Here is a 14346-nt window from a genome sequence, read left to right on the forward strand (position 1 = left end):
ACAAAATCTCAGTTGGCTTTCTGGTACAAACTGACTATTCTAAAATGTCTATGGAAATGCAAAGCATTTACACTGGACAAAACAGTATATACAAAGAAGAGTTAACTTGGAGGACTTACTCTCTAATTTTAAAACATATTACAAAGTTATAGCATCAAGACAATGTGATATAGGTGAAAGATAGATCAAAGGATCAGTGGAACAGAACAGAGTCCACAAAAAGACACATGCATATGTGATTAAATGATTTTCAAGAGATGGAGCTACCAGAGCAATTAAATTGGAAAATGCAAGTTTTAGGGGCGCCTGGGTGGCTTAGTCGGTTAAGCGTCCAACTTTCACTTAGGTCATGATCTCGCGGTTGGTGGGTTCGAGCCTCGCGTCGGGCTCTGTGCTGACTGCCAGCTCAGAGCCTGGAGCCTGTTTCAGTCTGTGACTCCCTCTCTCTCTGACCCTCCCCTGCTCACGCTGTATCTCTCTCTCTCTCCTAGAAATAAATAAAAACATTAAAAAAAAAAAGGAAAATGCAAGTTTTTTCACAATCTTCTATTGAAATAACTTGATAAATTTATGGAAAAAAATTCCCAGCTTCTCCCTAACACTATGCACAACAATTAATTTGATATGAAGATAGATCTAAATGCAAAAGGTAATGCTATAATACGCCTAAAAGAAAAAGTAGATTATCTTCCCAACTTGGGGTAGGTAAAGATTTCTGAGATACTACACAAAAAAAGACCAGATGGAAAGTTAAATAATGGTGGACTGGACATCATTAAAGTTTAAAACTTCTTCATAAAAAACAAAATTGCTGTGATAATCAAATGTTATAATGGATGTGGAAACAGTTTAAAGGACATAAATGGCAAAAAAATTATTTGCCTGTAATGAACAGTCTTTCTACATCCTGGCATTTGGAGTTATTCAATCAACAAACCCTTATTAGTACCTACTATGTCTAAGCACTAGGCTAGGCTCTAGGAATAAAGCATTGAGCAAGTCATGGTCCTTACCCTCAAAGAATGTGCTATCTAGTAACTTACATTGACAACTAACTGGATGTTAAGGGGAGCTGTTCCAGGGTAAGTAAAAGATACAGTTGCTATTAGTTGAAGGTTACATAAATCTGTCTTAGGACTCAGGGACTAGCAACTAAACCCAGTCCTAGAGGTCAAGGAGAAATTAACCGGTGATGAACTAAATGGTGGTGCTTGGGAAGCGGGGTATTGCAGGGAGGTTGAAGTAGAGAAGAGATGTTTCAGGCAGAAAGAACAAAAATCTGTACGAAGGTTCTGGGGAGAGAAAAAGCTGGGACATAGTATGGAAATCAAGTGACCTTTAGGATGATTGAGCATACAGAGTGCCTGGGTGGCTCAGTCGGTTAGGTGTCTGACTTCTGCTCAGGTCACGATCTCATGGTTCATGGGTTTGAGCCCCATGTCACGCTTTGTGCTAACAGCTAGCTCAGAGCCTGGAGCCTGCTTCAGATTCTGTGTCTCCCTCTCTCTGACCCTCCCCTGCTCACGCTGTCTCTCTCTCTTTCTCAGAAATTAAAAAACACACACACACACACACACACACATAAAAGAAAAAGATGATTGAGCACATAGCACAAGAATGGGGTGGAGTGGGAGAAGAAAGGTGAGGAATAAAGCTACATACAAAAGCAGGGATTTTGGGGCGCCTGGGTGGCTTAGTCAGTTAAGCGTCCGACTTTCGCTTAGGTCATGATCTCGCGGTTTGTGGGTTCGAGCCCCGCGTCGGGCTCTGTGCTGAATGCCAGCTCAGAGCCTGGAGCCTGTTTCAGTCTGTGACTCCCTCTCTCTCTCTGACCCTCCCCTGATCACGCTGTCTCTCTCTCTCCTAGAAATAAATAAAACATTAAAAAAAAAATTTAAAAAAAACAAAAGCAGGGATTTTATTTTTGTAAACTGTGTTTAGAAGATTAGATTTTATTCCAGAGGCAATGGGAAGAGGGTCAAGTGTTTTGTTTGCTTGCTTTTGTTGGGGAATGCCTGGACACACTAGGAACCCTCTAGCTGCAGTGTATACAGTGGACTGTGTGTGCCGACTGGGTCGTGGGAAACTAAACTGGAACTGAAGAAACCCACAAGGAAACTGAAAAGTACAGACGACAGATAAGCATAACCTGAATGAAGCAGCAGCAGCTGGTAGTCTGGAAAGAAATGGGTAGAATAGGTTTGAGAGAGATTTGATAGAACTTGGTTCTAGATGTGGAGCCCTGGGAAGGATGCAGAGTCAGAGATGTTCTCCATGATTCTGTCTTTTGGGCTGGAGAAGCTGTCCCACCTTCCTCTGTGTTGCAAAAGGGTCATAAAAGACGAGTGGTCAGAAGTGTCCATGAGTTTGAACAAGAAGGACATCTCTGGTGGAATAGTGAAAAGATTGCCAGTGTTGCCATGTCCAGGGGACAAGAGGTGAGTTCCAGTAGTTTACAGAGTGAATAGGAGAACAGGCCACTAATTTTGAAGACTTTTTTTTTTTTAAATAAACTTAACTATGAAAAGAGAGAGAAAAGGCTGCTGCTGAGAGAAACAACACAGATTTTTTTTAAGGTGAGATTTGAACATGTTTAAAAATAGTGTAATGTGGGGCTCAGTCGGTTAAGCAGCCAACATTGGCTAAGGTCATAATCTCACAGTTAGTAAGTTTGAGTTCCACATCGGGCTCTGTGCCGACAGCTCAAAGCCTGGAGCCTGCTTCAGATTCTCTGTCTCTCTGTCTCTCTGCCCCTCCTCTGCTAGCACTCTGTATCTCTCTCTCTCTCAAAAATAAATAATAAACATTAAAAAAAATTTAATATATTGTACTATATAGATTTGTCAAATCACCATTGTACACCTGAAACTAATACCACACTGTATGTTAACTATACTGGAATTAAATTAAAAAATGAAAGAGAGAAAGAGAAAGAAAGAGAGAAAGAAAGAGAGAGAAAGAAAGAAAGAAAGAAAGAAAGAAAGAAAGAAAGAAAGAAAGAAAGAAAAAAGAAAGAAAGAAACTACAGTTACAAAGAGGAAAGGAATAATCTGCTCGTGATTTTCTAAGGACTGTGTGCAGAAGATAAGGAGAGATTAAGACAATAGGTAATTGAAACCCACATGAAGGTGAAGGAGCCAGCTTAACCTTGAAGAAAGGACATCTTTCCAGTTTATTCAAAGGATGTTCACATGTATGGAGGACAGCAGTTGAAGGAGTTTCTTCTACATCCAGTGTGTGTGTGTGTGTGTGTGTGTATAATAAGAAATGAAGACACCTTACGACTATCTTGGATGAGAATTAATGAATTAATAGGAGGAAATTTTGAAATTGATTATATTAAAAAATGTGAAGGGCAACCAGAAGCATAGAAGTTTGCTAGGAGTCCTTGGGGCCCTAGCTCATGTTGGTGACCTTGCATAAGCACAGCATTAAACTACATGGCTGTGTGTTGGGGTTCAGTTGTTTTCAGGGACATAAGCTAGTGTATAAAGAAGTTGGACCGTTGCTTCAATTTAGTGATTTTTCAAGTGTGACAGCATAGGGAGGAAAGCTGAGGCCATTGGCAAGGGTGATTGATGTGAAAGACCCTGGCGCGTAAGGTGAATACAGAAGAAAACAAAACCTGGCAGTAGCTGAAANTACACTTAGATCTTGATAAGGTCATAGAATTCAGTTACTCAGTGAGAGTCACTGATGAGGCACTAAGAAAGAGAGGAAGTTCTAGTTAGAAAGTAGCAAGTTTAAACATAAAATCTTAGAAGTTGGACAGTTGTTAGGAGTGTTGAGTTCTGAAAGCACATAATTGAAGTGGAGTGACACACAGTGCAAGGTTTAGACACAGTGCAATAAAGTCAAGGTTTAGAATGGCCATCAGAGTGGAAACGGAAATGACTCATCATCGCTTGAGTGGGAATGAAGAGTCAAGTATGGGCGGATAAATAGTGGCGAAGAACGCAAAAGAAATAATGCGCTGAAGTTATTACGAGGGGAGAGAAACTGTGCAAGGTCACAAATACCCAGAAGACGCAGCGAATTTCAGAATTACAAATCGTGCTGCCTTGAGCCCAGGGCAGGGGAGGAAGAGGGGTCAGGAGAACAAGCTGCAGAGGTCTTGTATTCACATTTTACTACAGGGCACTCAGGAAAGTGTATTTATTTCCCAACAGATAAGGAGATACATAGAGGGATGTTTACCAACATATTTGTCTTACCTTTGTGGATTTAAGGAGCAGGTTATATGACAAGAGGCAAATCAAATGGCACTGTCATTCTATCTTAACTGAATAAGTCATAGAAAACTGTAAATAGTAGTTATTACCATTACCAAAATTTGCTCTCAGTCTCCAGAAACCTTCTAGAAGCTAGAAACTTGATGAGGAGGTGACTTTAAAAAGATTAAAGATGTTTGTATCAAGAAAAAAAAACCCACAAAAGAGCTGCTGGTGGAGAGAGACAGAGATGGTCCATAATTAATATGAACATCAATCTTTTTGAAATGTCAGGATGAAAGCCTATTCTTGCTGAAATAATTTGATTCAATGTCTCTTAAAATAGCACAAAAGGAAAGAGAAAGGGGCATCAGCAAGGAAGAGGTTGGTAAAAATAATAGTACCTGGTTTCTTCACACATTTCCTTGGTGTACAAAGTCCTGGGGTCGATGTCACTTGCTGGGCCACATTGCTCCTGGTCCCCAGCCATTAGGAGACGCAGCTACACATTTGAGCAGTTGAGATGTCTGCAGACGATGGGAAGTTCCTTGATTTATACCACAATTTATAAGTGAAGTCATGTTGCAAAGGAATTTTAGCCTAAGGTGTAATCGTTCCTCATCATACATCCTAGAAACACCCCTCCCAAATGGCGATACTGTATTCTACAACACCAATATGGCAACAAAGCATTGTCATTCCCTTGTATTAAGTGGCTCTCTGGGGCAAGCATGCACTTTAAATGTTTCATGTCTGTCAGTTCTTACATCAGCCCCATGTGGTAGACATAATTCCCATCTTGGAGAGAGGAAAAGAGAAACTCGGGAAGGTTAAGAGTTAAATAATACATTTTGGATAAAAGCCGTTATCCCTGTGAATGCCCCCTGATGACCTTTCTGCCATGTCACCCTGCCTTCTGAACAAGTCTCTCTGGTCACTGGTACTTCCTCAGAAAAGGTCTGGAAAAGACATAATAAATTACACCCTGTTGCTGCGCACAGCAGTGCTGCTTCTAGCCCAGTGGCTCCATGGCGATCAGGGATCTGACCCAAGACCCCAGGAGAGTACAATGAAACCGTGTCATCCTTTATGTCCACATCTGGATGCTCGTCTCTGCGGGAAAGTACCCAAAGCAAAGCACAGATTTTTGTCCTTCCCTAAATGCTGAAAGGGGCTCCGTCTCTCTGAGAGAGGACCAACCTATCCTGGTGATGATCTAAATTTATGCATTTTTTCACCCAACGTGCATTTACTGAGCATCCCCTACGGAGTATATTTTTGTGATGGGTATTTGGCATATATAAATCAATAAAGGTGCTCCTACGCCCCCATGAGCTCACAGATCAGTGAGGTCAAAGCCATGAGGGTAAATGATTACACAGCAGCATGGCAAGGGCAAAAATAGAATGACGCAAACTCGAAGGAAGTGGGCAAAGAGAGAGATGCAAAAATAAGCAACGATATCATATTCTTGACGGATACTGCAGACCACATTCAGTCTTACACTCACTGCCTCCAGGGACATTTTGTTTTGTCAGAGGTCTGACCACCTTAGCCGTATTGAAAAGAGACAGAATCAGGGCCTGGAAGTTAATTCAGTTTTTCAGCCATAATTCAAGCCAGGACCAAAGAACAACTAAATAAAAATAGAAGGTTTACTTTCCAAAAAAGGCTGATTGATATATTTTTAATGATAAAAATGTGTTTCTACTAAAAACTGTGACTGTAAGACCAAAATATACTGGTGTGTTTATTGTTGGTTTCCAGACATCAATCTTTTCTTCCCAGATATCTAAAGATATTTTTATCTAGAGATTCATTTTATCAATTAGTTGTGCTCAATGTGGGCAACCGAAATCCTGGCAAGTATGGGTGCGGGTGGCTCATTCCATTATGCATATGACTCTTGATTTCGGCTCAGCTCATGATCTCACAGGTTCATGAGACCTAGCCCCTCACTGGGCTCTGCATTGACAGCAGGGAGCCTGCTGGGGATCCTCTCTCTCCCTCCTTCCCCCTCTCTCTGCCCCTCCCCCACTCTCTCTTGCCCTCAAAATAAATAAATAAACTTAAAAAATAAAAAGAAAGAAAGAAATCCTGGCCAGTAGAAGTAAAGCAGTTTTCTTCCCTTATTTTCTTCATGAAAATACAAACTGTGGTAGCAAGCTGTGGTTAGTACTGGTTCAGGGGCTCATCAAAGTCTCTATTACTCTCTGCTTTTTCCTTCTGGACCGTGCTGAGAGCTGCTGCCGTTCCATAGCTCCTGCTGTATTAATGGAGAGCTGAGCTGATGTGCGTTCTAGGCAGGCTACTCAAGGAAAAGTGGCATGAGTTAAATCTGCCTTTCTTTCCCGGAAGCCCTGCCCCCAAACCTCTGTTTACATCGAAGAGACCCCTGCTGCGCCGGAGCGGATGTCACATGTGTTACATCTCAAAGGCAACACCACTACTGTGCCGTCATCCCATCTGCAAGGGAGGGTAGGACATTTTTATATATGTACAATATATATAATGTATTATATATTATGGTTCCATTGTTGCTCTCCCCTTCTAGGGCTCTGTTAATAAGATGGATGAATGACTATTGAGGATGCAAATTTTAACCTCAGCCAGAATCTTCAACACTTATTTTTTTAAATTTTTAAAATTTTTTTATGTCTTTATTTTTTATTTTGAGAGAGAGACAGAGAGTGAGCGGGGGAGGGTCAGAGACAGAGGGAGACATAATCGGAAGCAGGCTCCAGGCTCTGAGCTGTCAGCACAGAGCCCGATGCCGGGCTCGAACCCACAGACTGAGAGATTATGACCTGAGCCAAAGTCGGACGCTTAACCAACTGGTTCACCCAGGTGCCCCAAAACTTATTTTTAGAAAGCAGTATTGCTTTGGCACTTAAGGAAAACTTTTATAAATCACTCTATATTAATAACTTCTAATTCAGCAGGAAGAGAAACAAGTAGTGTGCTCAGTTATACTACCGTACCACAGAAATATTTATAGCTCTAAAAACAAAGACTTGCACGGGCGCCTGGGTGGCTTAGTCGGTTAAGCGTCCGACTTTCGCTTAGGTCATGATCTCCCGGTTCGTGGGTTCGAGCCCCGCGTCGGGCTCTGTGCTGACTGCCTGCTCAGAGCCTGGAGCCTGTTTCAGTCTGTGACTCCCTCTCTCTCTGACCCTCCCCTGCTCACGCTGTCTCTCTCTCTCTCCTAGAAATAAATAAAAATTTAAAAAAGAAAAAAAAAAAGACTTGCAGATGGGAAGTTAAGGTATTGCTAGTTCATTTGTATCAACGGATTGAATCTATAATACCTGGGTTCATTTTTGTTCTAACCATTGCTGAATAACTTCATATTAATATGTTTAAGCACTGGTTCATAAACTGTGTGTCTTTCCCGGAAGGGAAATGAGAAGTGTTAAAAGGAAGAGCCTAACATTTTTCTGCTTTAATATCTTGAAGCTTAGAGAAAGAGAAAATATAGCATGAAGCAAAAATGCAATCTGATTTGAAGTTGAACAATTCCAGCTAGCAAAGCAGTTAGCTGATTCAAAATAGTACCCTTCTTAAAAGACAAAACTAGTATCTGTGTGTGTGTGTGTGTATGTATATATGTGGGTGTGCATATATATACATAGTTAACATGTGCATGCTTGCACGTATGTGTATTTAACATCGCAAACACATATTTTCTTCTGGAACAGGCTCACATATTTTACGTTGTTTTGTTTGCTTTACTGTTTCCAAGGAATAAGACCAGTCCCTGGAGTAAATCCTGCCTTCCATGCAGAAAAAAAAAAAAAATTACAAAGACTTCTCCTCCATGAAAGGAATGTATTAGTTGATCAACTTATTTCACTTGAAAATGGTTGACCAATGTATTCAGCTCTCTGCCATCTTTGTAAATGCTCAGCAATTCTACCAGTTGGATTTACTAATTTCTGAGTCACTACTATATCCCGGACAAATGTTATTGGACATATTAAAATACATTAGCAAATCAAGTGGTCTTGTCAGATGAATAACTAATTTATGATAGGAGAAAACATTTATTTACATCTATAATGAGTCAGGACCTCTGCAGGACCCTGGAGATACTGATAAGATCTCACTCATCCCTGTCTTTAATACTGTAAACAGCAGTCAGGCAATTACAGAACCATACGATGAATTTCATGATAGAAGCATGTGATCTCTAAAATGTTTTTCTGCTATATTAGTTGCGTAGAGAAAGCTGGCAGGAAATATTTATAACCAAACCCAATATTTTTATTTTACACTGGTAAATAAATATACAAATACACTTATCTGTTTTGTAAGAAGGCAATACTCCAGCAGTTACTCAAGTGGATGGCAATTATTATTTTTCCTAAACTAAGCACCCTTTCCTATGCCTTAGTAAATACTTATGTGAATTAAACTTATACTCTTTTTTTAAATTTATTTTATTTTATTTGAGAGATATAGTGAGGGAAACGGTGGGTGGGTGAAGAGAGAGAGAGAGAGAGAGGGATTGAGATCCCAAACAGGCTCCATGCTCAGCGTGGACTTTGGGATCATGACCTGAGCTGATATCAAGAGTAAGATGCTCAACCAACTGAGCCACTCAGGTGCCCTGCTCATGCGTTTTTTTAAAGGCTTTGGATTCTTATAATTTCTTGGAAAATCTTTTTAAAATAGTGTTTTGCAGAGATATCCTTAATAAATCAACACAGTCTGCTGATTCCTAAAAGCTGAGAGCTGAAAATTATGTTGATTATAATAAAAACAATACAAGTAAAAATATTTTAGTTTTCTGACTTTGGAAATGTAACTATACCCTTTATAAAGTTGATATTCAGTGTGCGTGTGTTTATGTGTGTGGCGGCGAGTGGATCATATCTATGTGAAGGCTATGGGAAGGTAAAGGTTTTCATTTTGTTAATTTGTTTTTAAAAATTATTTTAAAATTTTGGTATAAGTGAGATGCAAAAGCTGTTGATTGTCTTTGTTTCTCTTATGTAGGAAGAACTGGGAGCTTCTTCCTTGTGCGGGGACCAAATTTTAAACCGGTGTTTAAAGTCCTTACAAATTCTTCAGACTTTTTTTTTTAATGTTGTTTTTTTTTTAATTTATTTCTAGGAGAGAGAGAGACAGCGTGAGCAGGGGAGGGTCAGAGAGAGAGGGAGTCACAGAATCTGAAACAGGCTCCAGGCTCTGAGCTGGTAGTCAGCACAGAGCCCGACGCGGGGTTCGAACCCACGAACCGGGAGATCATGACCTAAGCGAAAGTCGGACGCTTAACCGACTAAACCACCCAGGTGCCCCTGTTTAGACTTTTTGATTCAGGCTATTTGCTTTTCTATTTAAAGGGAGGCAGTATCCCCAGTGGATACAAGCATAAGCTTTGGAGATGGACAGGAGCAGGACTGGGCTGGATGATCTGAGCGGAGTGCTCATCTGTAAAATGAAACTTTAACAGTTGTTTCATTAGGATAGTGTGAGAATTTAAATATTTAATGTATGTGAAGTGCCCATCCCAGTATGTAGGAAATGTCCCATGACTAGAAGCTATCATTATTATCATCTAGCTATTTAAAGCACCTTTGCAGTTATTCACATCACACTAATTGAGACCGCTTAATTCTTATTAGCCGAGGCATAGTATAAGTTAATTCCTTTCCTGTATGAGAGGGCAGAGACCATTGAAACAGGCCCCATTTCAACAATGTTATTAATATGTGTTCACATGTCAAGTGACTGATATCCTTATCCAAGATACTCACAACTCAGAAAAGGATCAGTTCAACAGGTAGAACTGCCAAGATATTAAATGGGTTATTTAGGACCAAATACGTTGGCCAAATATTATCAAAATATTCAATATGTTCCTTCAGAAGAGAATTGAAACATTTATGAAGCTATGTTTCCTGTCAAGCTGTTTAAAGCATATTTTTGCTTTCTACGATGGATTTGAAATTAAAAAAAAAAGAGAGAATATTCATGAATAAACTTAATAAGAATAAAGCATAACCTCAAAAAGGAAAAGTACAAACTACAGTTAGAAGTTTTAAAAGAACACTTGAATAAATGAACAAACGCATCCCACTCCTAAAAGAAAGTTAAATACCAGAAAGGTATCAATTCTGCATATTTAAAATGCACTAAGTCCAACAAAAACACCAAGAGTACTTTTTACTAACTAAAAAACTGCATAACTCACCTAAAAATACGTACATTGAAAAAAATGAGAAAGAAATCATCTTAAAAATATATTAAAATACAGCATAAAGTTGAAATAATTACATTACCAAATTAATCTGTAAATATTTTTTTAATGTTTTGTTTATTTTTGAAAAAGAGAGACAGAGCCTGAGTAGGGGAGGGGCAGGGAGAGAGGCAGACACAGAATCTGAAACAAGCTCTGTGCTGACAGCTCAGAGCCCTACATGGGACTTGAACTCACAAACGGTGAGGTCATGACCTGAGCCAAAGTCAGACATTTAACTGACTGAGCCACCCGGGTGCCCCAAATTAATCTGAATATCTTGATGGAGAAGGATAAGTATTCCGACAGTAGATCATTTCTTGCACTAAAATTTTCTATGGAATTAAAGTAATACCAAAAATCAATGAGAAACAGAAAAATTTATCAAATTATAGCTGAATAACAATGGAGACTTAAATTCATTTAGTGTCATGTGACACCATTTACCAGCATAAATTATTATTTTTTTATGTTTATTTATTTATTTTGAGACAGAGACAGAGAAAGTGAGTGGGGGAGGGGAAGAAAGAAGGGGGAGCAAGAATCCCAAGAAGGCAACATGCTGTCATCAGAGCAGAGCCCACGTGGGGCTCAAACTCATGACGTAAGCTGAAATCAAGAGTCAGATGATTAACTGACTGAGCCACCCAGTTGCACCTCTCAGCATAAATTATTAATGATTTAAAAACTACACATGTTAAAAAGAAGGCTATACCAGAACACATAAACCAAACAAAACAAACAAAATCTCTAAAAGGAAAGAGAAAAAAGTAATTTATAAACCTGACTTAAAATTGGAACCCTGTGTGGATCACTGCTTCCCATCCTCTACTGGGTTGTGCCCATTTGTTCAGATTTCTCCTATACATGAAAATGGATCTTTTGTGCTTCTTATTTATGTTATTGTGTGCATCTCTTAATGGATATTAGATATTCTCAGGGTGAATTCAGAAAAGGGAAAATAAGGACATGATAACCTTATCATAGATGGGATGCATGTTGTTTGTAACTACTTCCTAGAACCTAGCACAATCCTATACACAATAGGCATTCATTCAGATTTGCTGAATATATGAATAATTGGATGAGAACAAGAACACCAGTGGCAAGTCATAGTAGCTTTTAAAGAATCAAGAAACAGAACAGTATGGCTGGAAAAAAAGAGTTGAGAATTCATTTAGTTGAGTCTTTTAATTTGCAGATGAAGAAACTGAAGCCCAGAATAATGAAATGCCTTACTCTAGGTCACATTGTTTCTAAGGAACAGAGGGTAAATAAGTGAAAATTAATACTTCCCTCTAATATTGTTTATCCATCTACCAGAACATCCAAATTAAAACTGAAGTTGTGATGGTAGACCTGACCATTCAAGAAAGATGCTTTTTCTTCGCATTTTTAAAATTTAGACATTCCATAAAGTTAAGGAGAGAGGAAAACTGAGGTAAATTCATTCTTTTTTTTTTTTAGCACAATTAACTTTATTTTTCAAGGGTTCATATTGTAAGCATTAAACCACGAGTGGGCTTGGAGTCTGTAAGCCCAGACTCACATATTTAAGAACATAAAAGCAAACTGTGATCCACGAATGTGGATGAAATGGATGAAAACTAAAGGCTCACAGTTAATCACATTCTAGTTTTTAAATTTCTACAGCCTAGTAGTCAGAAGTCACAGGTCATGTAGGTCTTTCTGGATGTCCCACAATGTCTCTGAGCTGAGCAAACTCATCATCATTCAGCTTCTGGTTGATAACACTAGTTAATCCCCAAGCATTCAGGATAGATGGAAGGCTCAGGAAGATATACATTCCCTTCATCAGTTTTGACTCCGGAGGAGTCATAGATAGATTTTTCAACACGGATTCAATGAGATCAATCACACTTAATCCAAGAGCCCAGCTTGAGGACTTCACAGGCACTTTCAACCACCATCTTATGCCCATCTTTCCAATTTTCACTGTCATTGTCTGTTCCCATTTCTGGATTTAGTTTCTGGAGACAAAATACCTCCCACATCCACTCTACGCCACAGACTCATGCTTGGGTTGTCATGTTCTCCCAAAATCCATCCATGGCAGCTGCTGGGATGAATGCCAAATTTTACACCCATAAAATAGCAAAATCTAACAGAATCTGGATTAAACCCACTTCCAATCACACCGTGCTTGGATAGTCCACTTAATTTCCAGGTAACATATGTGAGAATATCCACTGGGTTGGAAACCACAATTATGACACAATCCGGACTGCACTTGACTTAGGGAGGAATAATGAACTTGAAGACATTCACATTCCTCTGCACCAGACTGAGGGGCTCTCTCCCGGCTGCTGGCAGACTCCTGCAGTTACCACCACAGTATTAGAACTGGAGGTCACAGAGTCATCACTATCTGCCACAATTTTAGGTGTCTAAAGAAATAAGCTCCCATGTTGCAGATCTATTATTTCTCCTTAGAGTTTATCTTCCAGAGCATCCACTAACACAAGTCATCCACCAGAAACTTTCCCAGAATGCCGGTGACATGCACCACACCAACTTGTGCAACACCCACTACAGTAATCCTATTGTTTTGGACAATTGCTCTTCTTCTGCAACTGGTGCAATCAGATATTCCTTACGAGTTGCCATTGTGCCCAGGAGAGAGATGTGAGAGTCATGTGAGGAAGACAATAAGGAAAATACTTTCTACTTATTGACCAGAAAGAATGTGGCAAGTTTCCTGAACACTCTAACATTGTTAGCTTTCAGTACAAGGCCTAGAAATGCAACCACTTTACCAATTTTAAGGTCAGTTGGTAGCAGAGTTGGGCATGGGTTCAGCTCTTCTGAGTCCATGTGTAATGCTCTTTCCACCATACTCTTATACTAACTAAAACATTTCTTAGTAAAACACAAAAGTGCTGGGGAGAGAAAACAGGAGCCAATAGCATTAAATTTTAAGAATAGGTAAGAAAAAAAACACCTTGTATTTAAATAAATGTATTAAAATTAATACTCCAAGAATATATGTAAAACAGGATGTATTTATTCAATCAGTATCTATTTGTTCAGCATACATTTATTAATTACCTACCATATGAAGACACAATACAAGATTTAGGAGATGTAATGATGAATAGATCAGAAGTTGCTCCTGCTCTCATGGAGTTTTGAGTTTAAGGACTAAGGTCAACAATGAGATTGAGATAACAGAATCTGGAGATTGGACCACTCTGGAATAAAAATGTGAACACTTACCTGGACCATTCTGGTTAACTGGAAATTAAATGAGAAACTGAAATTTTATAGAAATATAAGCAAAAATTGGAGCACCTGGGTGAGTAAGTTAAGTGTCCAACTTTGGGTCAGCTCATGATCTCGTGGTCCATGAGGTTAAGCCCCATGTTGGGCTCTGTGCTGACAGCTCAGAACCTGAGGCCTGCTTCAGATTCTGTGTCTCCCTCTCTCTCTCTCCTTTCCCTGTTCATGCTCTATTTCTCTCTCTCTCTCTCTCTCAAAAATAAGCATTAAAAAAGAAATATAAGTCAAAAATAATCTCTAAGGAAAGCTAATTTTAGGTGAATAGCCTCTTATTTCTCAATTTTTATGAAGAAAACCCTACACCTTACCAAACACAAATCCAAACCAGTCTTCAATCTCTATATCGACCACCAGCCCTCATTAAAATGTACATGAAGCTGTCCCCAGTGACTTCTACTGGAGAGAATCAATCTGAAATAAATATGAGATCTTCAAGGGAGGTAAAAGTAGAAACTTTTAGGAATCTTTGAGGAATAGTAAGTACTTCAAATTTGCCAAGTAAAGATCCAGTTCTGTATACATGCCTACACTTTTCAAAGAGTTTTCAGATCAATCATATCATTAAGGCTCTGGGATTTGAATCGTAACACATTT

At 39.2% G+C, this 14346-nt stretch overlaps 1 pseudogene; it reads right to left on the bottom strand.

The window, feature by feature from the left end:
* Positions 1-12120: 12120 nt before the first annotated feature.
* Positions 12121-13080, bottom strand: LOC144220698 (L-lactate dehydrogenase B chain-like; annotated as a pseudogene).
* Positions 13081-14346: the final 1266 nt, after the last annotated feature.

Source organism: Crocuta crocuta, unplaced genomic scaffold (genome assembly GCF_008692635.1).
Source record: "Crocuta crocuta isolate KB4526 unplaced genomic scaffold, BGI_CrCroc_1.0 scaffold129, whole genome shotgun sequence".
Classification (NCBI taxonomy): Eukaryota; Metazoa; Chordata; class Mammalia; order Carnivora; family Hyaenidae; genus Crocuta; species Crocuta crocuta.